Consider the following 26,917-nt stretch of genomic DNA (forward strand, 5'->3'; position numbering starts at 1 on the left):
AATGTCGATTTCTCCGTACATGCACACATTGAGGAAAAAAATATTCCCATCGATAATAGACACGCAAAGCAAGAATCATAGAATCATAGACTCTCAGGGTTGGAAGGGACCTCAGGAGGTCATCTAGTCCACCCCCCTGCTCAGAGCCCAATGCTGTTTGAGAATTTAGAGTTTGATTTAAGGCTATTGCCTTGGTATCTTTTGACATGTGACGCTGACACTGCATTGTCACAGTTAACACTTTTTGCAGCTCAACTGTTATGGGATCGTTATTGTCTGACCCTTCTGCATTGTTTGATGCCTCTCCCCCCTCTCCCCACCCCCCAAGTCCCACAACTGTGAACATATACATCGATAAAAATCGGGTGAGTGTGTGAAACTGCTTAAAACCAAGCATCGATACGATCTGTGAAAAGGAAAAACAATCGACGTCGCATTTGGCCAAGCCTAGCGGCCGCCGGGATTTAGCCAAGGACCCAGTGCTGAGATTGTGCCGGGGGCTTGCCAGGGTTGGGGCCTGGCACCCCTCGGCTTGGCAGGTCATAGCCCCAGCCCCCCTGGGCTTGCCGCGCCAGGAAAAGGGCAGAGAGCGGAGGCTGGGCGCCGCCGCCGCAGCCCCGGGCTGGGTGTCGCCCGCTGCGAGCGGGGCCCCGCGAGTTTGCAGGGGAAAGCCGCAGCGAGGGGTCCCCTGGCGGTTCTCCCGGGCTGCCTGCCAGGCACAGGGAAGATCCTGCTCCGGGAGGCAGGTGAGCGGGAAGGCGGACCGGCCGGGCGGGCGCCCGGGGAGCCGGGCTCGGCGCGGCGGGGCGGGAGGCAGCCAGCCCCCCGCTCTCCGCCCTGGGTCGCCCCGGGCTCGGGAGGTGGAAAGCCCCGGGTCCCCTCCCCTGCGCCTGCGCGCTCCTGCCCGGCTGGTCCTGGTGCTCAACAAACAGCGGAGCCTGGCCCTCGGGCAGCAGCCGCGGCAGCAGCAGGAGGAGCAGGAGGCGGGATCACCCCCGTAGCGCCCCCCCAGCCCGGCCCGCGGGCCGGCCCTCCCCGGCGCCCCGCGGTCACCATGCCTTGGCTGGGGAGCGGGGCGGCGGGCAGCAGGCTGCCTGGATGCCGCTGCTCCTAGCTGGACAGCCCCGCAAAGAAAGAGACCGAGGGGAGGCTGCGCTGGAGGTGAGTCAGGGGCTGGGGGCTCCTTTTGCAGGGATCCGGGCTGCTAGGGGGCCGCTGGGAGGGGTTGGCTGGGGGAGGCGGTGTCTGGAGGCAGATTTGGGGGAGAAGGATGGCGGGGGGGGGGGTTCCTTTAATTCCTCAGCTGACAGGGCGCAGCCCCCACCTGCTTTGGCAGCAGCAAACTTTTAATTTTTTTATTCCCTTTCATGTGGGGACAAAGGGGGCTCGGCCGCTGGGTGTGGGGTGATTCTGGGGCTGGCTGTGGAAGGACACAGAAGGGTTGGTTGGTGTGCGTGTGGATATGGGAGTGTGGATCTGCATGCATGTAAATATTTGCCATGGCTAGTTCTCTCTCTCTGTGGCTGTGTTGGGGGGGGGGGGTATCTTGGTTGCCTTTGCATGTATATTTCTTTGTGCGTCTCACTCTGTGTGTGTTGTGGGTCTGTTTGTGTTACTCCGTGTGTGTGTGTGTGTGGGGGGGGGGGTATAATGGGAGCGACACCAGCAGTGAGACAGGCTAGATGCATGTGTGTATTTGTGTATTTCTTTGTGTGTTTATGGGTCTGTTGTTTCTCTGTGTATATATGTTTGCAGCCCCGTGCTGCTGATACATGTGGCTCCCTGTCTCTCCGCGTTAAGATCTGTGTGGGTGGATTGCTTTCTCGAGTAGACATGGGGCTGTATTTTGATGAGCTGAGGGGATTCACATATGCAGCTGGGACATGACACTCCACTCCCTGCTGCTCCGTCACAGCCCCCAGGGGCTCCATCCTATGCCTCACCAGCAGATTAAAAAGTGACCTGTGTGCTGTATTCAACAGAAGAGCAGGGGGGTGGGGAAGGGGTGTTGTTGTTTTGATGGTTGCTCTTTCTGTGCATGTACCACAAACAGCCGAGGTGACACTCGGGTCACTAATGGGCATGAACGATGAGTTATTGCGAGGCATGTTGAAATCAACCTCAGGAGATGAAAGGAGCTGGAGTCTCCCCAAGAGGCAAAATGAGCTGGTGCTGACTGCGTCTTTATTCTTACGATGGAAGGGTATGTGTGAGAGTGTGGCATATACAGGGGACACTTTCCCCACTTGACTGAGGACAGGGCTGCTGTTTTCCTTATCTTTGCCTTCTACTTCTGTGAGTATCAATAGGAAAAGCGAGCTGATAAACATTTCTTCCATATCTTTAAGATGCCTGTGAAGACAACACATTTTGATAAGGGAGTGGCTCCTACGGAATGTAAATACCTGCATGTGTAGAGATGAACCCCCAAGATGTTTTCCTCCTTGGGAACCATGGTAGTGCCCTGTCTATAGAAAATGTTTCAGTGCATAAAGCCAGATCCTCAGCTGGTGTGAATCGATGTCATGCTACTGACTTGAATGGAACTATTCCGGTTGACATCTGCTGAGCCTCTGGCCCAATCTCTCTTTTAAATGGGACAACGTGTGAAGGGAATACTTCTGATGATGGGAAGAAACTACCTGGCTCCTGTAGTGGAAGGAAAAGAAGTGGGTTACCTTCTTCAGAAGAGAAGGGGCGGATTTGGGGTTCACATCAATGACCCAAAGAGAGGAAGGGAAGTGCATGTGAGCAGTGGATACCGTGTTTCTGTTCCTGTATTCCCGTACCTGTTTCTTCCGAGGTTGTTCCTTTGCAACATATGTCTGTTTCACATGTTGAAACATACCACACATTGAGGCAGTATATAATGGATAACCCAAATCCTCAAAAATAAATGTCAAAACAGAGACCGCCACCATCCTAAATCCTGTGTTCAACATTCACTCCACGTATCACAATGGACCTGATTCTGCATCTCTTGCATAGCCAAAACTCTCATTGGCTTTAATGTGGAGGGACTACAGAACTGGGCCCTGGACATTGTAAAAACCTCCATGCATCTGAATAAGTGAGTTTTTTACCCACGAAAGCTTATGCCCAAATAATTCTGTTAGTCTTTAAGGTGCCACCGGACTCCTTGTTGTTTTTGTAAGAACCTTCACTCTGTGTGGGGATAGATGGGATTTTTTTCACCTCTCCTCCTTGAGGGAAATTATTTCCTTCTAACTTTAGGGAATGGTGTGCAAGTCCCACTGGATGGGTGCTTTAGAAATACTTTTGGTGGACATAATTGTGCCCTGGTCCTACACAGCAGAGTATGGGGTCCCGGTGCAGATCTTGGGGATGGTTGCACTGGACAGACAGACTGCACATGGCTCTGCCTGACAGGCTGTCCAGCACTGCCGTCTAGGCAGAAAGGGGGCTGGAGTGTGCTATCTTCTGTAAAGGTCTGATGCAGTTTCTCTGTGGCAGTTAGGAAATATTTAGAAATGAGTGGGGAGATCAGTCAAAGAGGAACTTCCACGCTAAGAGAAGGAGGGCTTTGAAAATACATTTAATCACACCATAACTCTGTTAGCTTTTCATGTATTATTCCCTGATTTTCTTTGCTAGCTTTGCTAGTCATCCAAGATTTTTTTAAAACAAATTTCTGTCTCACAGCTCTTTTTCCCCTCCTTCCTATTTCATCCAGCAGCAAGAGTCTGGATGTGGAATTTTGTGAAATCTCCAGGATTTCCATAACAACAAGCTGTGATGTTGTTACAGAATCAAGTAGAATTTTTTTTAGTTTAGATATTCCCCTTGTTAGAGATTTCCCAGTTACAAAAGTCTGGTTTTCATGAGTTTTCTTGTGTAACTAATAAAATAGCAATAACGATAATAATATTTAGCAATTTTATAGCACTCTGTGGGCCCAATCTTGCACTGTTCCCACAGGATTGGATCCTCACATTGAGTCCATTGACCCTAGTGGGGCTCTGAGAGATGTAAGGGTCCTCTTGCACAAAACTGAAGAATTGGGCTCTTAAAGTAGTGTGCAAAAATGAATCAATTGCATATAGTTAATTTTTGTTTACAAACAGTCATGCTGTATTTCACCTATGAATGTACAGGAAGTATTCAGGAAGCACATTAGTAATGGTTAGAATTGGTTTCTAAAATGTGCATTTTAAAAGTCAGCATTTCTTACTTTGCCATCGGAATAGAATCTTAGTTTATTAAATTTGGAGATCGGTTCTGATTTCATTTTCTACTGAGAGAAAGTTTGGGGCACAGGAGAGAGGGAAGGGAAGGGAAGCAAATACCTTTCAAAATCCAGCAGAGGAGGATAGAGAGTCCACATTGCTTTTTCTGTGAGATAATGTTTTTCAAGGGAAATACCTTCAAGATTATACTTATTTTTTCCCCCTAAGGACCATACATTTTTTTGAGAATAACAGCAATAAAACAAGGAAAAATTCTGAGATTTTGGTGACATTATAAAGCACTTGAGCTTCCCTCTTCTGGGTTATGTCAAGAGTTACTCTGAAGAGAATTAAATTCTATTCTCATTTATAGTCATGCAACCCTAATGAAGTCAGTGGTGTTGTGTAGTGTGAGAACAAGGTGGTCATCTCCTAAAAGGTGAGAGGACGTTCAACTTCTCTTGGGTCAAATCTTGAAGTCCTCTTGCTCAGTTTTTATTCAGTCCTTATTCAGGTAAAAGTCCCATGTGATTCAATGAGGAGTGAGTCCAAGACTTGTCCCATTTACTTTGATGGGAGACCCATGCTTAGCTTCTTTTAGAATTTGGCCCATTGTATCTCATGGTGAATTCAATGGAAACAGGGTGTTCAGTTACTTGCAGGACCTGGCTCTCTATCTGTCTACATTCTGTGTTCTGTAAACCCAATATTGAAGTCTAGGCATAGGTAAAGATTTCATTGACTCTAGTAGGGGTTTTGCCTGTGCAAGGACTGTAGAATCTGGATATGAATACTGTCCAATATCTGTGGACTCAGTCCTGTATTCGTTGCATGTCCAAAACTCCCTTTGACTTCAATATCTTTTTATGACTATCCATTTTGGGGGGGATTTTTTTGCATTTTTTAAATGTTGCATGTATTATTGCTTCAATGTGAAACTGGTGCGACAACTTGTTTATATATTCTGTACATATTCGTATTTACATGTTTTATACAGTATGTTCATTGTCTTTGATTAGCCCTGGAGTGCAACAGCGTTTATCGTAAACGTGCGCTGTGTCCCCCTCCAATAGCTTGCCTTCAGAACATTGCTGAAACTACCGCTGTACTAGTTCTGAAGATTTTATACATTTGTTTGTGTGTGTGTGTGAAAGTTTTCAGTTAAATGTTTTGATCCTGCAACTCTTATTCCCATGAATGATCTAGAGTCACACCGGTAGGATGTTAATTCATGTGAGTAAGGCTTAAAAGACTTGGCCCTCCATCACTCATTTCTCGGAAGGATTGTTTGGGTTGCTTATCAGTTAATAGGTACCATTCCCCCAAATATTCATCTATTGATTCCCTTTTGGAATCCTTAAAGTGCGTATCCTAAGGCTGTTTTCCATGGGTAGAGTGATGCAAAACAGCCTCTGTGTAAACTGGAATCAGTCCCTGTTTTAATTGGCCCACTCCTTGGCGTCTCCTCCTACCCAGCATAACGATATAGGCTACATTTAGGCATATTTCAATGCACCCTATGCCTCCATGAAAATGCAAGATTGAACCTTTTGCTTGGGGCTTCCCCAGACATCTATGATAATGAAGTACAGCAACGCACATCCATTGGAGGGGGAAAACACTCAGGTTCTTGTGATATTCTGAAATGTGTATGTAGCTTTTATTTTTCACAGATACATGCCTTATATTTATCCCATCTTCCAGTGCTTCCCCCGAGAGACAAGGTAATGTTCTTTATTCAAATGGGGCTTACACCAATAGGCATATTTATATTTAAAAGTATGGAGCTTTGCTAGTGCAATATGTAGGGCATCTTATTATTGTTTCTGATTTGTCATGTACAGCTGAGATCCTTCGGGTTACATTAAAAATAATACAGAAGAAGTGATTGAAGTTATAATTAGCTGGAAAGGGGGAGAGAACAAAATGTAATAGACAGAGGTTTGATCAGTTATCCCACAAGCTTAGTTCTCCATCATTATTCTATCTCCTAGTAGCTTCCAGGCAGAGCCCCATGCACAAACGTACTAATCAGCTATCTAACACACCCTCTCTAGGGGCCCAAGAAGTGGAATAAATGCAAGACCTTGCAATTCACACCAGCACTGACAAATAGAATGGTGTCTGCAAGGTTTATGTCTCTTTTTATATTTTTGATAAAAGTTAACCATGATTTCTTTGGACTAAAAGAAAGGTTTCTGTTTGTTTTTAGATGTCACTTTTACTTACAACAGGCAGGGCGGCTAAACTGCTGTTCTTCCTACATAGAGTTTGTCTGTGGGGGGGCGGAGGGTGAGAAAACCTGGATTTGTGCTGGAAATGGCCCATCTTGATGATCACTTTAGATAAGCTATTACCAGCAGGAGAGTGGGGCGGGAGGAGGTATTGTTTCATGGTGTCTGTGTATATGATAATGATATTCTGCAATTTCCACAGTATGCATCTGATGAAGTGAGCTGTAGCTCACGAAAGCTCATGCTCAAATAAATTGGTTAGTCTCTAAGGTGCCACAAGTACTCCTTTTCTTTTTGCGAATACAGACTAACACGGCTGTTACTCTGAAACCTTCCTACATTGTTTCAAAAGAGTTGTTTGAATAACCCTTCAGATTTAAGACATCTCTTTCAATCTTTGTTTCCTCTTTGCAACGATGTAACAAGCAAAGAAAACATCTGAGGGCCAATTCCTGCAGGCCTTGCTCAGAAAGATCTCCCACAGAGGAGAAATATTAGTGGCACCTGTTATTACTGGCAAAGATACAGTTTGCCAAACTCCTAGAGTAAAATGGCAAACACAAGGGGGCTGGGGTGCAATACACTGACAAGAATTTGGTCATTTAAAAAAATAGGTGATTAGACTCATCACGAGGTCCATGTGCCACGTCAGTCCCATCTAACCCTATTTTGAGTGAGGCTTAGGTGATGCATAAGCCTTGTGCTAGACTCTGCACTGGGCTGAATTTCATCCATGATGGTTCCTGCAAGCGATTCCATGTGAGCAAATGTTTATGCCCGCTTGAAGTCCCACTGAATCAAGGGGACTCTGCATGGGCTCAGGCTCCTGCCCACCCAGAGCAGCTGGTCTAAGTGGGGCCATGTTCAGTAACTTCACTGAGATCCTACCACTGCAATTACAATTCAAAGGTGTTTCTTTCTTGGGATTATCTTTTTAATTATCACTGTGAGACACCAGTGAGCTAAATAAAGTCAGAATTCTGGTCCAGCGACCCTGAGTTCAGATAAATTAAACCAGATCTGATGGCAATTGCATCCCATTCACATTCCACTGCATGCTTCTGTCACCCACATTTGCAACATATTCACAGAAAACAAGATGAAGTACATTTGTTTTCCACAAGTACAATAATTTATTCTATTTGTTTAGTAATTGCTTTTCTATTTGCATTTTGTATCTTGTACAGTAACTGATTTTTCTACTTGTTGAGACCCTCTTCTCCATTCATTATACATGGGCGTCCTGCAAAGTTTAAACTAAAGGGAAATTATAGCTCTCTCTTTTGAAGCTGGCTAAGGTATTCAGTAGGAAATTTGGCTGGGTTTTATAAAATTATGTATGCCAGGATTTCTGGGGACTCCGATGGAGAGCTGTTTATGGGGAAGGAGAGGAGAGGTAGCGGGATGGAGACTCATCATAACACAATACATCTTTTCTTCCCTGCAAACCACCGATCAGATTCAGTGGGGCAAGACGTGTTTGCCGTTTTTAAACGTAATCCAGAATTGACCTGGAGTAGGAATAGCATATCTGCACAAAAACAGTTAGAGAAGCTGTTCTGATATTCTCCTGCAGGAATCTGGTCGCTAACAGATCAAACCTAATGCTGGTTCTCTGGCATGCTTCTACTCATTCCTACCTGTTAAACTGGACTTGTGCCAACTCATAAAATACGATGCCAACTTCATCAAGCAAAAGTGTCAGCGTAATAGAGGAAAGTGTGAAAAATTCAGTCACTCTAAGATCACCATAATGCAAAGCAAAACAGGTGCCATTTGCTTCATTATAAGAATCACATCTGTTGGCATTTCTGGGCATTTTACCATTGATGAATTCCTCCCTGCTCTATTTCTTTTTTTCAATGTAAGTGCTCAGAATTCTGCAGGCAGAGCAGGAAATATATGTGCACATTTTGAACGAGGCCAATTGCACATCTTCCTAATGTGCCGCAGGGGATTTCTAAGACAGATCGAGATTTTTAATAAGCTACAGAGTCTTTCTACTCTTGGGCACCAGTTGGAATGAGGACCAGGTTGCCAAGAACTGCAAGTGAACATCTAATTGGTGTTGGGTCACCCATACAGTATGAGTTAATGGTTTCAGGTGCTAGTAGACAGATATCTGCATCATAAAACTTGCCATTAGTTGGCACCTTTCATGGCAGAGAGGACAAGGGCTGGTTTTGCATAAAGCTGATCACTGTCAATTTTTAAATCAAGATTGGATGTTTTTCTAAAGGAATTATTTCAGGGAAGTTCAATGCCCTGTGTTACGCAGGAGGTCAGACTAGATGATCCCTTCTTATCTCGGAATCTATGAACTGTGCAGCCTTTCATCCTCAGAGCTGCTTCTTCAAGGACCAGGCTGAGACAGATCTGGGTAGGGCGGGGAATTATTTACTGCTGCTGTTCATACTGTACTTGAGCTTCTGGATCAAAAGACACTAGTCTCTAATGGTATCATTCTGGCACTGTCTTTACTCTAGGGAAGTATAGGTCTCCGCTGTGGAAGTGTAAGTCACAAACTGCTGAAGTTTCACAATGTTGCATCACTACACCTCTGGCATCTTGAGCATGCATTTAATTTTATTTAAAGAGGCACGAGGCGATGTGCCAACGTACAGTTTACCTGCCCGTAATAGGTTTTCATGATTATCGACGTCTCTTCGGAGATCAACAGGATAAAAGCACAATTCAGGAAAGCCACAGCTTCCTCAGGCCTTAGCTAAGGCAAACAAAACGGCTGTAGCCTATATCTGCCCTACCGTGTGCCTTGAGTCTATTTGCCACAACCACTCTGAGTAAGATTCGGGGAGCTATCACCTGCATCTGTCTCAGCCTTGTGGCTGCAGTGTCAGAGAGTGTGTTAAGGACCAAACACCAGACGCGAAGGAGCTCACAGCAGGAGTCCGCAGCACCTCCAGCATTCCCAGGAGGTTGTGGGTTGGCGACTGCACCCACGTGGCAACTGTGACAGCTCCGAAAGGTTCAGTGGCAGGGAGTCGTCACAAGCATTGTCACAGCAGTGACTAAAGATAGGCCATCACGCATATAAGGTAGCCAGATTCAGTACTTCTGCTTCTGCTCTCATGCTCACACAATACGTGAAGCCAGTGACCCATGTATTTGAGAAATAACAAGGAAAACTTCTGACATCTAATATTAGATAAGGGCACAGGCAGTTGAAAGGAAAGTGAACGAGAGATCTGATGTCCCACTCAGACTTGATCATTCTTTATTGAGAAACGGCTTATGGCCACATGCATCTATCCTGCCAACCCAACTTAGGACAGATGTCATACACATATCTAATACAGCACCTGAGCCTACCCACAGTCTATCATTAGGTTCAGTTCAGGGATACTGAAAATGAATTGTACAGAACTTACATCATCTGGCCAAGATGTATGAAATATGTCTGTTACATATTGGCAGTGCACTGGGTTTCAGCAGGGAAAAGAGTTTCCCTGCAGAAGGAGTTGGAGGGAGATCCCATACCAGTTCTTCATTCACAACAAGGCAAAGGCAATTTTGAGTAGATCTGGTTGGGAAATGGTTTTGTTGTTGTTGGTTTTTGTGGTTCCCCCTCCCCTTCCCCATGGAAAATGTTCATTTTCCACAAAAAACTGAAACTCCAAAAGATTTTCAGCCCCAGACTGCTCAAAACTGTATTTTCATTAGCTGAAGTTCCATGCTCAGGTCTTTCTAGGTGGTCTCACATGTCTAGTGAAAATGTAGTGATATAGAACTCACCAAGACCATTTGTTATTGCCCGCCAGGTTGCATGACACTTCAGTCACACTGCTAACTTCTACTGGTACATTTTCTTCTCTTAGCAGAAAGGGAAGCAGGCAACTTGGGGATCAACAGAGAAGCAGCTGAATGAGTAGGAAATGGATGATGGACAAATGCAATCCCTCCAAAAGATTATAATGGTTGCGTATCATGTGCATAGAACTTGTTACATATGGGAATAGAGCGTAGAGCTGTGTGTTAGTGACTATTCTGCCATTACCCAGAGGCCTTTGAACTGAATGTTTGATTTTTAGCAGGGAGCACCGTTCCTAGAAACACTGGAGCTCATTTTCCCCAGCAGTACAATCTTGAAAATGCATGTCAGCCATGCCAGAATGACAAACCCAAGTACATATTACATCAGACTGGCTCGCAATGGTCCCTTCCAATTTTGGAATCGATGAATCAATGGATCTATGAATTACTGTCCCTCTATAGCTCATGCTATGTTTGTTCAAAAAAAACACGGGCAAAAGGCTTTAGGCTTACTGGTGTGTTCCCAGCATTGATAGATTTGCATGTACTGCCTCGTAAATCTGCATTTTGCAGTATAAAAAGAGCTGCAGCTGAGAGTAGCCCACCCAGTCTAAACCCCATCTTTTTGGAAGCAATATTGACAGTGTGTTTTACGAAGAAGGGGTGGAAAAAAGCCATTATGGGATCAGCTAACCCATTTGTAGCAGGATCCCATTCAATAATCTCATGCAGCCTGGTAAGCACTTACAGAACATCCAGAAAAATTAATTACACTGCCTGCTTCATTATTTATCAAATGACGAGTGCTTTGTGTTCCATTTCAGGTGAGGCAAAATGACTTTGTGGAGGGTGTGAGCACAATATGTGGTGTGTTTTCTTCATAAGGGCATAAGGCAGTTTAATTATCTTATTTTGAATATTTCCTGACAGGACTTTGAGATTTATATTATTTATCGGTGGCCAAGGCTAGACGCATGTCAACATACCTCAGTTTAGTTAGCAGAGTTGGGCCTAGGAGGGCATGAACTGACAAGCTGCCTTAGAAAACATTTGTGCTTAGCGGTGAGTCAGTCTGTCCTGCAGGCAGCATCTGAACACATTAATGCAGGTAAGCTGCCATCTTCCATAGACGGGCCTTTGTCCTTATGTTCCATGTCTGTCCCTTGGGATGCTGTGAAATTCCAGGGTAAGATCGAAGGCTGAGGAAGGAGCATAAATAAGCTTAATTCATAGTAAAATAGAGTGAAGATGATATGCAGCTGCTAAATTGAGAGCTTTATACTGTTGGCATCCCAGGCCCGGCTTGGCTTTGTCAACTTGTCAGTAATAGTATTTTTGATTAAATGGGGGCTTTGTTTGTTAAATATTTTGAGAATTGATTGTGTATGTTTAAAGCTCATCCTAACTGTTAGTTTTTAATTAACATTTCTATTTGACTAATGCTGATCCCGCTGGGGGACTGGGTGGTTTGTTTTTTTTAATGAGTTCATTTGTTCAGAACTTTCCTTGCTTAACATGCCGTTATTTGTTTCAGTAATATCATAAAAAGAAAAGGAGGACTTGTGTCACCTTAGAGACTGACAAATTTATTTGAGCATAAGCTTTTGTGAGCTACAGCTCACGAAAGCTTATGCTCAACTAAATTTGTTTGTTAGTCTCTAAGGTGCCACAAGTACTCCTTTTCTTTTTGCGGATACAGACTAACATGGCTGCTACTCTGAAACCAGTAATATCATTGAACTGTAGGACTAGAAGAGACCTCGAGAGGTCTCCTAGTCCAGTTCCCTGCACTCAAGTCAGGACTAAGTACTATCTAGACCAAGGTTTCTCAAACTGGGGACCGTGGACCCTTGGGGGGTCTCAGAGGGTACCCCAGGGGTTGCGCGGGCCCCACTGATCAACTCCTCCCCCTCCCTCCCAGCGCCTCCTGCACGCTAAAAGTCTGGCCGTGCAGCATGGTGAAGGCAGGCTTTGTACCTGCTCCGGCTCCATGCCACTCTTGGAAGCGGCCGGCACGTCCTTTAGGCCCTGGGGGATGGGGGCGGGCAGGAGGTCTCTGTGTGCTGCCCCTGCCCCGAGCGCTGGCTCCGCAGCTCCCATTGGCTGGGAACTGCCCCACCCCTCCTGCCTAGGAGCCGCTGCCAGAGGGATGTGCACCCAAAGTCCCTCCCTCCTGGAGCTCGCACCCCTCACCCCGTCCCGTACCCAAACTCCCTTCCAGAGCTCACACCCTTCAACCCCCTACTGCACCCAAACTCCCTGCCCCAGCCTGGTGAAAGTGAGTGAGGGTGGGGAAGGGTGGATGGAGTGAGTGGAGGCGGGGCCTCGAAGAAGGGCAGGGCAGGGGTATGGCCTTGGGGAAGAGGGTGTGGCAAGGGCTGAGGCGGGGTCCTCGGTTTGCTAAAGTTTGAGAACTGCTGATCTAGACCATCCCCGGCAGGTGTTTGTCTAACCTGCTCTTAAAACCTTCAGTGATGGAGATTCCACAACGTCCCTAGGCAGTTTATTTCAGTGCTTAACTACCCTGACAGTGAGGAAGATTTTCTTAGATAACTGATGTTTTCCTATGTTATTAGTGTTTCCCATCCCTTTATAATAGTCAGGTTTCATTTATCTTAAAAAGTCTCCCCTCCTGCCCCGCTCTGTTTATATAATTGAGCCTGCTTCTGCCACTGGGTTCACTCTGATGGATGTATCTCAGCATCCTTAAAGATGACTTAATCTGATCATTGGATTCTTGGGCATGTAACTCAGCAAGATGGCTTCAAATATCCAATGACATGCTCGTCCATCAGCGAGGTCAACAAAAGTTGGTTACTGGATAAATTATTCCCTACTCAGTTCTAAAGACTGTAGACAGGGGTGAAAAACATCAGCAGCAATAAAAATATGATTTCTTTGGGAACAGAAATTGTCTAAGAAGCTGAATAATTGTATGGGCAGAGATGCATTTAATATCAAATTGTGAATTTACCCCTGGGTGTATCTACCTTTAAATCCCATTTAAGACCGATATGTGGATTTCATCCCTGCGCAGAGGTCTAGCGGAAGGGCTGTGTACCTTTTAAATGCCATGTAAACCCTATTAGCTTAGATCTAGTGTTGAATTTACTCTGGAGCTGGTAGAGAACAGGCATGCTATTTACAGTTGTTTCATACAACATGCTATTTAAAATTTAATGTATTCTGAAATAACGCAAAACTATCGTTTAAAAGCTGCCATCCCCTCAGATTTCTATTCTAAAGAGGAGCAGTTAATCATTACACGGTAGAATACAATGTACTTATTGCTAGTAGAATTAACTCTGTCTTATTGTCTTCATCATAGGACATTAGTTGGCACAAATAATAGAAACAGGAGTAACAGAGATCCCTATTATGATAGAGCGTACAACAAGAGAAACAGGAAAGGCGGAATGACGTCTGTGGACTGTGAGTGGAAGGGCAGGCGAATGAGTGAGGGACAGTAAATTGTGTATTAATTAGAGAAGAGAAAACAGAACAATGTGGGTCCTAAGCAGAGCATGCCTCGAGCTACAGGAGAGAAAAATACACTGGTCAGATTCATCTTCCACAGTGACTCAGTTTCAGAATGGGGGACAAGACACTGAGCTACTGTGGTGATGAGGGCTACTTAAGTATGTGGAAAGAGAGATTATGACTGAGCCTTCCATGGCTGCTCAGGATTTGGGGGGAGATAGAAGGGATGATGTGAGGCCGTGACTTTGGTGCTGCTCCAGCCTGGCCTTCAGGATGGTGCAACCTGCTCATCTTCTTGCTATGGGGTTTTTGGGATCTGCTTCATCCCTCACCAGGCCTGCCCTGTCGCAGGGCAGGGCCACACTGTACCTAACACAGGGATGAGCTAAAAGGACACTCTAGCCTGCTGTGTTCAGTCTTCTTCTTTCTCATCAAAAATCTTCAGAAGCGCGAAGAACTCAAGCCAGAACAAACCAGCCTTGTTTATCTCCCAGGACTTAGCCAGATATGGAAATGCATGGAATCCCCTCTGTCAGTTACATCCTTCTCTACTGCATGTGACATTTTCCATCTTTGCTGAGTTCCGGGGTTCAGTCAGGGAAAGAATTAATGTTGTCCCTGGATTTTTATTTCAAAGAAAAAAAAATCACATGATTTTCCTGCACCAGGAATCAGAATGACAATTGCAAAATCCTCTGCCCCACTGTCACCTTTTCAGTTTCTTCTTTTTCACAAAATCCTACTTCCAACATGTAGTCCCCAGGATTATCCTTAACAATCAGACCCAGCAGAGCCAGGATTTTGTTTTCCCCAAGATCCATCCATTTGCTCCCCACTGGAATCTGGAAGATGCGTAAGATTTGTAGATCTGATTTGGTTCTCTAATTGTTATAAGTGCTGACCACATTCCCTTTTTCATTCGAGTCTTTTTAATTCATTTGATCTCTTGCCAGTCTTGCCTCTTTCTTTTTTTCATTTACTGTTAATGTGGCCTTGGGGCCTGATTCTGCAAACAGTTGCTAAAGGAGGTAGAAAAATCAATCCGGACTATGCACAGGAGTTAGTAAAGATATGGCTGGCAGTAATTGCCGAATCGAGCAGCTGAGGAGCACTGTTGCTTGAGCTCCTCACAGTAGCTTCCACCTTTTTAGCAGCAGCCTGGAACTGGCTTTCTAAAATGGTTTGCTTTTTGATCTGGTTTAAAGCTTCCAGCAGTTTTCTTATGGGGAGATCTCTGCTGCTGAACTGAGGGAAGAGGAGAGACCAGGGGGGTGAGGTAATACCCTTCATTGGGCCAACTTCTGTTGGTCAAAGAGTCAAGCTCTGGAGCTATGCAGGGATCTCCTTTAGGTCTGAGGGGAAGAGGAGCCAGTTCTGCAGAATCTCTGCCTACGGGAGTGGCAGAATGAGCACTCACATTTTTCAGCACTTTTCTCTTCTCTTTGGTTTTTTTCCCCCCCCAGGCAGTCCAAGCCATTCACAGCCCTGAACTGCTTGGGCTTCCTGGGAAAAACAACAACCAACTCCCAATTAGGTGAGTCCCTTTGTTTTCAGTTTAAACTGATTTCTACCGAAAAATCCCGGGTTTTACAAAAAGTAGAATTCATTTTTTTCATGATTTTCACCCTACTTTTTTTCATGATTTTCCATCATTCAAATATAGAAAAATAACGTGTTTTATTAAGAAAATACAATGCATGGCATGAGATGTATGTATTACGACAACACAGTAGTCTGTGTGTACACACAAAGCTGCCTGTTGAAGTCAGGCTGTGTATTAGTCTAGAAGATGCACACAATAAACAAACAGGCCCGCACGCAAGTTCTGAACGTACTGATGAATCTCACGCCCACCACATACATATTTCAAGCTGTTAGCAGATAGCGGTTAAAAGATCTGACACACAAAACAAAAATCTGTGTCAGAATATGTTTCAGACCTCGAAGTATTTGAAAGTTTTTAAAAAAAAACAAAAACAGGCGAAGAGGATGAAGTTGAATGTGTGCAGTGCAAATAGTGTGGTCCAATTATTACATGTAAATATAGGCTAATTGTTCTAAGTCTACAACAGTAAACAGTTTATTCAAATGAAAAGTTTTCTTTGGGGATTAGAGTTCTATTGTTTTCTTAAACTCAGCGGTGGCGGTGTGTTTTGAGTTCTGTTTTAGCTCCGCAGCAAACCACACTGATGCTTTGATGAATGGAGTTCAATCGACTGAATACTTCTTTCCCCCTGTTCTTCCATCCACCAAAATAAACTGATATTTACCCAGAAATATTAATAGTTTTTCCCCACCAATTTTCACCTGGTTTTGTTGTCGTAGTAATAAACACTGATAAATTCCCAGGAAAAATTAAGTAAAATGAAAACAGAAAACGAAAGGCCCAGTGCATAGGTCAGGTGCTGCCTCTCTGCATAAGGGAGAATTTCACCCAGTGGGAATGGTGTTCACCTGTCCCTCCAGGGCCAGTTCACAGAGGATGAGCAGTGAGGTCAGAGGAACTCAGACTCTCAGTTGCTCTATTTCTTTCAACGATACCTTTTGTCTCGCCAAAGGGGGATCTCCACTGTGCTGATAGAGGCCCTTGAATAACTCTTGGTCATCAGTGAAGTCCTAAAGATGAAAAAGGGACACTGCAAATAAATTACAAACTGAAAAATGTAGGCATCGCCGTAAAGTGTCGGTATTTCAGATAATACATTGTGCCTTTTGAGGTTGTTTCTTCCATGGTTCGGAGGAGCTGGGCTTTGAGGCTTTTTCTTTATTACAGTGGCATCTCTTTCATAGTTGCACAATATTTGTCAGATCCTGATCCCCTTGAAGTTAATGGCAAAACTCCCATTGACTTCAGTGGAGCCAAAGTTTGACTCAGTATGTGCAGGTATTTGGCATGGAATCTACTAGCCAGGCATGATTATTTGCACTGAACATGAGTTTTGTCTTGCATAGGAAAATGATTATTAATTTAGGACCTGATCCTGCTCCACTGGGAAGTCAGTGGGAGTATTGCCACTGAGTTCAGTGGAGCTGGACTGGACCAGGGATTGCTGAAATATTTCACTTTTCAATTTCCATGCATGTTTTAATCTCATTTACACTAAGGCCCCTTCACAGTGCAACCCTTAGTATTTATTTATAGGTATTTTTGTTGTACACATCACCACTGAATGTGAATGGCTTTTTAAGAGGCCCTCCCACATCGTACTAAATTGATAAGCTTTGGTTATTTTGTTCCAACTGTCAGCATGTATTTGTCTGTTTTTTCTTGTCAGCTTACTCTTCATTTCAGCTGGCTTTATCTTTGGTCTCAGTACCTGACTGAAAGATGATAAAAGCCAAATTAGATTCTCCACCATCAACAAGCAGGATAAGAGCGTTTTCAAATGCACTGCCATGCGTTGGAAGGCCTGTAGAGTTGTCAGAATTCGTTAGGATGTTTTGTTTGATATAAGATTTGACTGGAAACTTTTTTTAAAAAGATTTTAAATTGACAGCAATGAAAGGGGTATAAACTCTCCTGCTTTGGGGCATAAGCCAATCCCTCACTGATTGGGGGTGTGTGTTGGTGTTAGGAAGAAACTTCCCTCTGGGAAGGTTATTCCCTAGTGGCCTATTACAAGTTTTCTTGCAACTTCCTCTGAAGCATCTGGTCCTGGCCACAGTTGCAGACAAGATATTAGACTAGATGGGCCACTGTTCTGAGCCATCATTCCAATGTTTCTAACTGAAGTCCTCCATTTATTCACAGAGCCGTTACAGAGCAGACATTTGTAGGGTGAGATTTTCCAATAAGTGTGTCCCCAATAAGCCTCACCCTATGGGCCCACCTGTGGGGGTGAGATATAGTTAGGCATCCCTGTCCTTGGGTTCACTGAAACCAAAAAGGAGGGCAGTACCACTGTGGTGAAGATGTTTTTTCATGATGTGTGGACAGCTACTAGAACCTGTACTGAGACCAGCAACTCACTCCATGTAGGACCCCAAGCAGCCATCAGGTAGTAGCGACCTTCAAACCTAGGCCTGATCCTGTAAAGGCGTAAGCACATGATTCCCTTCATGGGGCTACTCATTGCTTACGTTCATTGCAAGGTCAGAACTTTAGTCATGGTGTGAGCCAGTGACCTAGAGGTGAAAAGAGTTGTTTAAGAAAGCACGTGTCAATACTTTGAGGGGTTTAGATTTTGAATTTCAAGTGTCTGTTCATTAATTCATGCACAGGAGCAGAAGAATGCAACAAAGAGACAACAGATTTGGCCTGATGGATATGCTTTTAGCCCATTTTTATGACAACACAATAGCCTTGTGTGAATCTTTCAGAATTACACAGAATACAACGTCAACTTGGAAGTAAAGAAGGTGTAAATTAACAAGGTTAGTCTCACTTAGCTACCTGCTTTGTTCAAATGGTATGTGGATCCAAGATAGCATATGACTGGTTTTCCGCTAATATTATAAACCAATTATAGATGTCTTCAAGGCGGGGTTGAAATTTTTGTAATAAAAAAAATTATCATCAACAAAATGGCCTTTCCGAAAATAAAAGAAATTGTCAAAAAATTAAAAACTTCAGCTTTTTTTTTCTGTATTAAAAACACTATCGAAACCACAGGCATTTTGCTTACAGGAAATATTTTTGTTTGTTTTTTTGAAAAGGGAAAATTTCTATAACCAAAATGGAAAACACCAATAACATCTTGATTCGATCAAAATTGAAAATGGATCCGTTTGAACCCTGTGAACTGGAAGCAACGTTGAGTTTGAGGTGTTTTTTGGTTAAACGCTTTTGTATTTTGGGACCAGCTCAGATATTGTTCCGTACTGTATGGTACAGCCTTCTCCACCTGTTTCTCCACAGCACAGGGGTGTGCTCTTAGGAAACGGAGACATCTTCCGTTTTGTTCACACAAAGTCGTTCTGTTGCTGGACATGGCTGTCATGCAGTTCCTCAGGTGAACAAATACTTCATGTGGACATATTAACCACTGGCAGCTAAATTGTTTCTGCCATCCAAGGTCTGTGCTCTTCAGATAAAAACTGGGGGATAAGATATCTCAGCACTTTATATTTTTTTGATCATCTCTTCTTGTCATATTTCCCTTTATCTCTGAATGCCTACTCTTTGACCTTTCTCCTCCGGCAGACCCATGAGGGTTATCTAGGCAAATATTATTTTCTGCTGACAATCAAGTTCTTCCTTCTACAACCAGAGCCGCGTTCAGATTCTATTGAATAACCAAGGCTGTGCTTTACTCTCACTTACAGAAGTGCAGGCCCGCTGAACGCATGTAAAGAAGAGCAGTGTCTGGCCCTCTGTATCCTGTACTGGTTTTCCCTTCCCTTTGCCAGGAAATTCACGCTTCTTTCCTTAGGTGGTACAGGGCTTTAAATCAGTCTCCTTCCTGCCTCTTTGTTCTAACTTGTTCCACACAGGTTGCCCCTTTCCTCTGCTGAGGCCACAAAATGAACCATCCCTGTTGTGTCCTCCTCTCACTCTCCTTCCTGGGATTGCTTCTGTGTGGCCTTCTACTCTTGTCACAGTCACTCTGTGACACCTCCAGACTTTGCTCCTTCCAGTCCTTTATTACAACACAAATCACCTGATGTGCTTGTCATGCCTATTTGGTTTCACAATGAACACTTCTTCTTTGTTGGCATGCTGGTAAAGCAAAATCAAGGTGGTTTGCTACCATCATGGTGATGGATATTCCAAGGCTAACTTCATCCTCTGGACTGGAATGAAAAGTTCTGCCTTGGAAATGAAAGGCCAGATCTGAGTTGGAAATGAAGGGCTGAGTTCAGTGGAGATGTGCCAGTCTACACCAGCTGTGCATCCTGCCACAAGCCTCTCAGAATTCTTGGCCCCAGCAGTGGAACAAGAGCATGGGAATGGAGCCGTCGAACAAATAGTTACACTGCTCTAAGTCTGTTTTTGACTTGATAGCAGGTGGTAAATTACTACAACAGCATGGTAGACCTTTCTCCTCAATCTCTGAGGGTAACTACTTGGCTTACTTAATTGCTCATCTCTTGGATGTTGTTTGTTTGGTTAATTAAGATTTCTCTAGGTCATTTGCACCAGGCAAAAGGAACACATCACAGTGTATTGCCGAATAATAAGTGGATGTAGTAATAACCAGAATGAAGTATCTTGTACCTGTATGCTAATTTATTAAGGGCCATTTATTGCCAGTGTTTGCCTTATTCTAGGGTTCTGTAGCATGAGGTGACAACATTATCGCATGTTCAGTGACATTCTATGCACTACATGCCGATTAGAAGAATGATCTGGCTTTGACCAGTATCATGACTCCTTGCTAACTGACTGGCTTTTTCCTAGGACTGCTGATTGATAGAGAAGCTTCCCATTCACTGACTGGGAGTCAGGCTAAGACCTCCTCCACCTCCTGCCAATGTTAAATGTCCATTATTAAGGTATGGAGGAGCCTTTTAGTGTTCAAGAACCTGCCTTGTGCAAATAGAAGGAAAGAAAGCATGAGTTCTGGCCAGTCAGTCCTTTGCATTTTAAATAACGGCAGTGAAATGACCAGTGTGTGGCTGTGGGCACATGGAAATGTAATCTGGCTGTTTTCAAGCCCGGTGATACAATTTTGGGAACGCGCTCCTTCCTTCTCTGTGGGCAGCTGGGGATGGCATATATTTTCTCTGTCAATTCTAAGATCAATTTCATTTTCTTGTTTCAGTTCCTCATTCACAGTCCTGTTGTCATCCTTGCTCTCACAAGTGTTCATTGCATTTTCTTCCCATCTGATCTACTGAGTTGCCTTATTCTCAGTCCAACTCTCTAGCAGTCTGCATGGCAGGTGCCCTACTGCTGAAATTTGAGTTTTGGCTAGCTGGGGCTGGGTGGCTAATCACGTGTCTTGTTTCTAGCAGGGTTGAATTTTACCAACATTCTGCGTTGTCTCCATTGTGTAATAGAACATTGTCCCTTTTGACCTGAGTAGCTAGTCAAAGTTTGAATCAAATAGCAGTAAACAGCTTCTTTTGCTCACAGCATCAAGAGGGCTTCTTTCAGCCTGCACCGCTGACCCAAAAACCTGTCACCAGGTTTCTTCCAGGGTCAGCCACCAAGCTTTCAGCTGCTCCTTTTAGGCTGTCTCTCAGCCATGTCTGTCTTCAGTTTCTTTGTATTCTGCCTCCCTACTGCCCCCACAATACTCAGCGAAAGCTCCTGGGTGGGCTCTCATGCTCATTTTGTCTTAGGGAGGGTTTACAGTTATGTTAACTGAAGGGTGAATTCACACCAATCGGTATCAATTGCATAACAGGGTTTCAGCCAGCTCATAACAATAATTGACTAGGGGCCCTGTTTCTTTTTTACTCAGGCAGACTCCCGTTGACTTCAGTAAACTTAGTGGGACTTCTGAGAGAGTCAAGATTCAGGGTGGACTGCAGGGTCTCATCCAAACTGTGGCAGGACTTGCTTTTTCTGCTATTGTATCCTATTGTTTCGAATGTCTTCACTCTATTCTGTCCAACCCCCTACTTTAAGGGAAATGGAAGGCTGCATGTGTTACACCCTTAATCACAAGAGTGAGGTTTTCAAATAGACCAGTGGTTATTCTGGGGATTCAAACCTGCTGCTTTCGGATCATCTTGCAACCAGAAACCTCCTCACTGCCGAGCTACAGGCCAGCCTCCCCTCACAACAGCAACATATCTGGACATGCCAACGCCCTCCATAGCTCACTTGCTGTGCCCCCACCTTGTTCTTAAAGGGGCAGCTCCCATTTATCTTTCTGTATAACTTCTATCACCGCTTAGAAAAATACATACGAAACTAAATATTTGAAATTATTACTAAATATGTACAATATAAATCTGTTTGTAAAACATCAATTCTAGGGACCTTGCACATGCTTAGCCACGCTAAAGTCAGGCAATGCAAAAGTGACAGTTGCACACTCAGGGAATCTCCAACACAATGACTGTGCTCCCTGTTTCAGCTGGACCTAGCTGATTTGTGAGCTTTGTTGCTAGGGTCATTGGGGCTGTTGCACAGGGGACTGCATGGAGTGAGGAACTTCCAGCAGTAGCAACTGCACTATGGGTAGGAAGGATGGTCTTAAGTCATTGGCTTAAGAGGCAAGATGGGTTAAGTCATTGGCCTAAGAGGCAGAAGATCTGGAGTCAATTCTTGGTTCTGCCATGGCCTCCCTGTATGACTTGGATACATCACTTCATCTCTCTGTGCCTCAGTTCCTCATGTGTAAAATGGGAATTATAATATCACTACTTATATCTGACCTATCTGTTTAGATCGCCTGTTCCCTGGGGCAGGGACTGTCTCTTACAATGTGTGTGTACAGCGCCTAGCACAATGGTTGAGCCTCTACGCATTGTTTATTTGTCTTAGTAGTAATAGGAGAAGTAGTAGCATCAATAGCAACAGCGAGTGCTGATGAGCCAGGACCTGCTGGTCCTTCTTCAAGGCCTGCTGGTCATTCTCCTTCAGCCTTAATCCCTGCTTTTAACATCCCATTCAGGCTCAGCGACAGAGGGCAACAGTGGGCAAACAAGTGCCCCCACATAGGCCTCCAGTAAACCAGGAGGGTCCTCCCTGTTGTCCCCTTTCCTCCCTTGAGCGCTGCTTGGCTACACTGTTGCCTCTGGGGATGTTCTTCCTTATCTGTCTCAGAGAAAGGAAGGAGAGGCCAGTGCTAGCCTGGGATTTAGGAAATCTGGATGGATTCAGTTCCCTGCCTTGCCACAGACTCCTAGTGTGACCTTAGCCAAAACATTTGTTTGTTGGTTTTGGCTGACATTTTTCCAGTATTTGAATTTCCATCAAAACCAAAAATTTCGCCAGGGAGGCAATCCCCAAGTTGTCAGTCAGCTCCACAAGAGAGTTTGGATTCATGTTCTGGGACAATGGCGTGAGCCAAACGCTGTCGCTGGGAGGTGGGAGGGAGCACGGACGATGCACATTCATTTTAAAATTCAAGTTGACGTCCGTGGAAAACGTTTGGTGCTGTTTGCCCAGCTTGGCTTCGCCTACCGAAGTCCCCAGAATAACAGTTTCAAGTAAAAGGTTCAGTAGGGAACCTCAGAGGTTTTGCTCTGCATGAAAACTAATGAGGATGTGAATGGAAAGCTTTAATGTTTTTGCCTCTCTCCGCTTACACAGAGAATATTCTCATTAGGAACCGGGGATGATGACTGCTTTAGCAGAGGGGGTTAAACAGAAGGGGAAGCAAGCATCTTTCTCTTGCAAGGAGTTTACATTCCCATGATGGCAAGAGATCATTACCATTACAGCTTCCGAATGGCAGAGAAAACAGACAGCTGGTAAATGACCCAGTAGGTGGGAGAAGCAGCTTCTTTTAGGAGCTAGTTTGAGAAGGTTACTGCAGCTTCATCTGCAGACCTGAAGAATAGACAGGAGCATGCCATTAGGGTGTTGGTGTAGGAAACTCGACCCAGGGTTGGTACTAATCTGCCTGCAAAGCACCCATCAGTTTCCTCCCTGCTGGGATCCCAGAGGAGCTGGAGCAAAGTACCGCTGGCTGGGAAGCACATCTGGGAGATAAGGAATGTGCTGAATAGCCTATCTGTCGGTTCCACCAGCAGACTCCCGAGGAGTCTCTCCCTTGTTGGGACCATCAGTGGGCAGATGGAGGTGCAGCCACTCGGATGAGTCCCGCAGGGTGCAGATGGCCAGACTGACGCAAAGAGATGGATTTTGAATGTTCTTGTATCAGTGGGCGTTACTCTAGTCTTAGGTTTGCCTACTCTGCAGCTGGGCGTGTAGCTAATGCCCTACCACTAACAGTGTGGACGTTGCCGTATGGGCGGGGGCAAGGAAGTGACATAGGTTAGCCAGCTGTGTACAAGCCAGCCAACCCCTTGGAATGGCTAGCCCAAGCCAGCACCCATTCTGCAGCATCCACCCGACTGTCCTTAGCATGCTAGCTCAAGCAGACCTTGGTCCAGCTCAGCGTATGACCTAGGATGCTGGCTTCAAACCGGAACATGCTTTCTTGCCCAAGGCTTGGTCTCAGGTATTATGTAAATATAAGAGGTGGGGAAAGCTTCACTGGGCTTTATTCAAACATGACTGTCGCTGCAGGACCACCCAAAAATGAATTCAGCATTCGCTCCAGCCCTGCAAATTAAAGGGAAAGCTCTCCTGGCCCCAGGAATCTGGCACTGGAAACCAGCTGTTACAGATTTATAAATAAATGTGTAGATTCACTTGCTTTTGATAGCGATGGAGATGTCATCACACAGTGTGTTGCTAGAGGATGCTTTTGGGTCCCGGGGTGCAAGTGTCACAAATCACATAGGTGTGACTTGAACACAGATTAGATTTTGTGGGTGACATTTTCAAAAGCATTCAGCATTGGCCTAATTCTCCTCTCATTAAAGTCAATGGTAAAACTCCTGCTGATGTCAGTGGGAGCATCGTTCAACCAGCATTGAGTGCTTTTGAACAAACCACCTTATAGAGCAGAGGTGGGCAAACTACGGCCCGCGGGACTGTCCTGCCCGGCCCTTGAGCTCCCGGGCGGGGAGGCTAGTCCGGCCCCTCCCGTGCTGTCCCCCCTCCCCCTCAGTCTCGCCGCCATGCGGGATGTGCGCTCCTGCAGGGCAGTGCGGCAGTGTGTTTGGCTCCGGCCGGGCGGCGTGGCTGCCAGCCATTGGCCTAGGAGGCAGGAGATCTGGAGCGGCATGGTAAGGGGGCTGGGGCCGGGGGGTATTGGGGGACAGTCCGGGGACAGGGAGCAGGGGGCGGTTGGGTAGGTATGGGAGTCCCAGGGGGCCTGTCAGGGGGCGGTTGGATGGGGCGGAGGTTCTGGGGGGGCGTTCAGGGGACGGGGAACGGGGGGAGAGTTGGATAGGTGTGGGAGTCCCGGGGGGCCTGTCAGGGGGCGGGGGTGTGGATAGGGGTCAGGGCAGTCCGGGGACGGGGAACACGGGGGGTTGGATAGGGCATGGGAGTCCCGGGGGGCCTGTCAGGAAGCGGGGGTGTGGATAGGGGTCGGGGCAGTCAGGGGACGGGGAACAGGGGGGGTTGGATAGGTGTGGGAGTCCCGGGAGGCCTGTCAGGCAGCAGGATGTGGATAGGGGTCGGGGCCGTCAGGGAGCAGGGGGGGTTGAATGGGGGCTGGGGTCCTGGGGGGGGCAGTTAGGGGTGGGGGGTCCTGGGAGGGGGCGGTCGGGGACAAGGAGCAGAGGGGGTTGGATGGGTTGGAGGTTCTGAGAGGAGCAGTCAGGGGGCGGGAAGTGGGAGGGGGTCGATAGGGGGTGGGGGTCAGGCTGTTTGGGGAGACACAGCCTTCCCTACCTAGCCCTCCATACAGTTTTGCAACCCCAACGTGGCCCTCGGGCCAAAAAATTTGCTCCCCCCGCTATAGAGAGTGGCACTGGCATATTCTAAAATGCCATTCATTGAGGGAGCCTGAATCAAGTGCTCAGTTATCGCCCTAATGAGTGAAGTATAGACGGACAGATTTAAAATCCACATATGACACCTCAAAAGCAAGCAAAGTGTGTTCACAAGAAAGAACCATGAAAAATTTTCTACTGGAAAATACTTGCATAAAACATTGCAATGTTGCGATGCTGGTGTGTTATTCCATGATAAGGTGCTATTGGTACAATGGGGAATTACAGTCTGCTCTAAATTAAGATTGGGCTGTAAATAAGGCATAAATACATAGCTCTGAAAACCGCTGCTTCATTCCAGTGAATTTCCCAGGACTTTGAGCCGTTCAGCTCTTCAATAAATTTCAGACTTTTGTGTCTCTTCTGCAGGTAAAGCTCAGGGTTTCTCTTCTGGCTTGTTCGTTAATAATTTCCAGAGTCCTTTAAAGCTTGCAAAATGTGTCTTGTTTTACAACAAGGTTGGGTATAGTTAGTCTTTTTTCTGCAATATTCTCCTTTTTATGTCTGTATGCATTTTTAATTTCATTCATATGCATTAGAGACCCTTAACTTTGGTTATGCGAAAAATCTGGCCTCTCTTTGCATTGATGATGTTTGCCTTGCCAGAAAGATTAAGTTCGCAGTTATTTATTTGTTGCTAGTTATTCATTCAGCTGCTACTAAATGCATATAGAAAAAAGCACTGCCTAAAAACCAGTCCGAAAAACTGCTAGAACTGAAATTGAAGTTCTAGTTCTCAGTGGTGGAACTCAAAACTTCAAAAGGGGTTCATAAACATTCCATGGGCTGATTCCTAAAAGGTCACCGGTTGGAGCAAAAGAAACTCGTCTGGACCACTCGCCCAAGCTACAACTAAAACCATGGTCATTTTAAAACATGTTTACAATGGAATCAGCCCAAAAGAGGTCAGGGCAAAATGTTCACAGTTGGCTGCCTAAATCTAACTTCATAGTTTGTTGCCTAGGTAAACATAGACTGATTTTTCAAAGGCACTGGACATCCTCACCGTCTGTTGAAGTCACTGGGAACTGTATGCACGAAGCACCACTCAAAATCAGACCTCTTTTACTCAGGTATTTGAAGATGGCATTAAGTGCCTCGCATTAAGCATACAGGAATGGATCTGTGAAGAACTTCAGAATTAAGAGAAAATTTTGGATAAATACATGTGTCTGTAAAATAAGCCACTGCTACATAAAGAAAGCCGTTATCCTTACTTCTGAAGAGAGTATCCGCTCTATATCTTTAAAAAAGTTAGATAAAATTCCATGTGCAAAGGACTTACTCCCATGCTTAACTTTTAACTTGAAGCAAGAGTAATCCCACTGATTTTCATAGGACTTAAGTGGGGTTTTAAGTTAAGCACATGCTTAAGGGTTTGGCTGAATCAGTGCCTATAAGCACTACAGACTTAGCAAACCAGAAGAGGATCCTACCAGTTTGTCATTTTTCTTTCCTTTTCCTTTACCATAGTCAAGGTTATGGGTAGCTATCTTTGTACAGCCTCTAGCATAGGCCTGGGAAATAAGCTGGTCTTGAATTTAGTCTGTATTATTTGATTAACTCAAGTTCACTCATCACCAAGTCTCTTCCTTATTAATGTGATCAAAAGGGGGTCTCCAGGCACTTACATAACGTTCAGAATGATCTCAACCTTTTATGCTGAATAAAGATCTGTCCTATGAATGAAGCCATGGCTACCAATGTGCTAATCAGCTGCTTAGTGCTGAAAATAGTACTGGTACAAGACGAGAAAGGCAGAGTCTGCTCCAGTCCAAGGACAGAGAGTGAAATCCTGGCTCCACTGAAGTCGGGGGGAGTTTTGCCACTGAT

General features: G+C 45.2%; 1 protein-coding gene across 3 annotated transcripts in view; it reads left to right on the top strand.

Annotated features, from left to right (window-relative positions):
* The first annotated feature begins 413 nt into the window (after positions 1 to 413).
* Positions 414 to 26,917, top strand: part of PLPPR1 (phospholipid phosphatase related 1) — a 178,231-nt gene continuing 151,727 nt past the window's right edge. Inside the window, exon 1 of one of the 3 annotated variants that reach the window (XM_037902162.2) lies at positions 414 to 746. The gene's annotated coding sequence lies outside the window, so the exon portion shown is untranslated. Of the gene's footprint in view, positions 747 to 912; positions 1,162 to 26,917 lie in introns of those variants that run through there. The other 2 variants (XM_043547314.1, XM_037902161.2) reach the window with 2 other exon arrangements.

The sequence above is a fragment of the Chelonia mydas genome, chromosome 5 (assembly GCF_015237465.2).
Source record: "Chelonia mydas isolate rCheMyd1 chromosome 5, rCheMyd1.pri.v2, whole genome shotgun sequence".
Lineage (NCBI taxonomy): Eukaryota > Metazoa > Chordata > Testudines > Cheloniidae > Chelonia > Chelonia mydas.